The sequence below is a fragment of the Crocodylus porosus genome, unplaced genomic scaffold (genome assembly GCF_001723895.1).
Source record: "Crocodylus porosus isolate Cpor-Errol unplaced genomic scaffold, CroPor_comp1, whole genome shotgun sequence".
Lineage (NCBI taxonomy): Eukaryota > Metazoa > Chordata > Crocodylia > Crocodylidae > Crocodylus > Crocodylus porosus.
This window is the reverse complement of record NW_017728895.1, coordinates 195722-197138: the sequence shown is the minus strand read 5'-3', so window position 1 is coordinate 197138 and position 1417 is coordinate 195722.

Below are 1417 nucleotides of genomic sequence, written 5' to 3'. Positions count from 1 at the left end.
CTGTTCCCCCGAGCACTGCCAGGAGTGACCAGGAATAACGGTCACAAGCTGGTAGAGGGCAGGTTTAGGCTGGATATCAGGAAGCGCTACTTCACGGTCAGGGCGGCTAGGGTCTGGAACCAACTTCCAAGAGAAGTGGTGCTGGCTCCTACCCTGGGGTTTTTAAGAGGAGGTTACATGAACATCTTGCTGGGGTCATCTGACCCCAGTATTATTTCCTGCCATGGCGGGGGGGTGGTCAGACTAGATGATCTACTCAGGTCCCTTCTGACCCTAGAAACTATCCTCTTTGCAGCCACCCTGCAGGGAGTTGATGGCTGCTATTCAATCCCCTCCCAGCCTTGTCTTCTCCAGACTCAATCAGCCCAGGTCCCTCAGCCTCTCCTCACCAGTCCTGTCCTCCAGCCCCACAACCACTTTCATTGCCTTTCACTGGACTCTCTCCAATGTGTCCACATCCTTTCTGCAGTGTATGTGTGTGGGGGGGGAGGGGGGACACAGCTGGACACAGGACTCCAGATGTGGCCTCCCCAGTGCTGAACAGAAGGGAAGAATCACTGCCCTCAATCTGCCGGCAACGCTCCTCCCGATGCAGCCCAGGATGCCAGTGGCCTTCTTGGCACCAAGGGCGTACTGCTGGCTCCTGTCCAGCTTCTTGTCCCCTGTCCCTTCAGGTCCTTTTCTGCAGAGCTACTGCCCAGCCCATCACCCCCAGCCTGCCCTGCTGCAGGGGGGTGCTCCCTCCTCGGTGCAGGACTCAGCACTGGTCCTCGCTGAACCTCGTGGGATTTCTCTTGACCCAATCCTCCAGTGTGTCGAAGTCTCTCTGAACCCTAGCCCCACCCTCCAGCATACCTACTGCCCCCCACAGCCTAGTATCATCTGCAGACTTGGTGAGGGTGCACCACACCCCGTCTTCCAGGTCACCGACGAAGATAACGAACAAAACCAGCCCAGGACCGACCCCCGGGGCACCCGCTTGATACCAGTTGCCAACAACACATGGAGGCCCCGGTGACAACCCCGAGCCTGGTGCTGCAGCCGGCTTCCTGTCCACCCAGCCGGACGTCCTCAGCTCGGCTGCAAGGACGCTGAGGGAGACTCGACCGAGAGCCCGGCTACCACCAAGGCGCGCTGCAAACACCGTCATCCCCAGCCGTGACTCGCCTGTCGAACCCCCTCACACCCCGTGCAGACCACCGCGCCGGGCCGGGGCCGAGGCCGAGCACCACAGCTGAGACGAGCTCAGTGGAGCGGAGCTGCCCGGAGGGAGCAGAGGCCGCACGGCGGGGCGAGGTCAGACAACGCCGAGCCCCAGCCTGGCCCGGCCCCGGGAGCCCCGCCCGGCGCGTCCCGCCCCGTCCCGTCTCGCGGCACCTGCCCAGGATCTCCACGTAGACGAGCGCGGGCGCCGTCT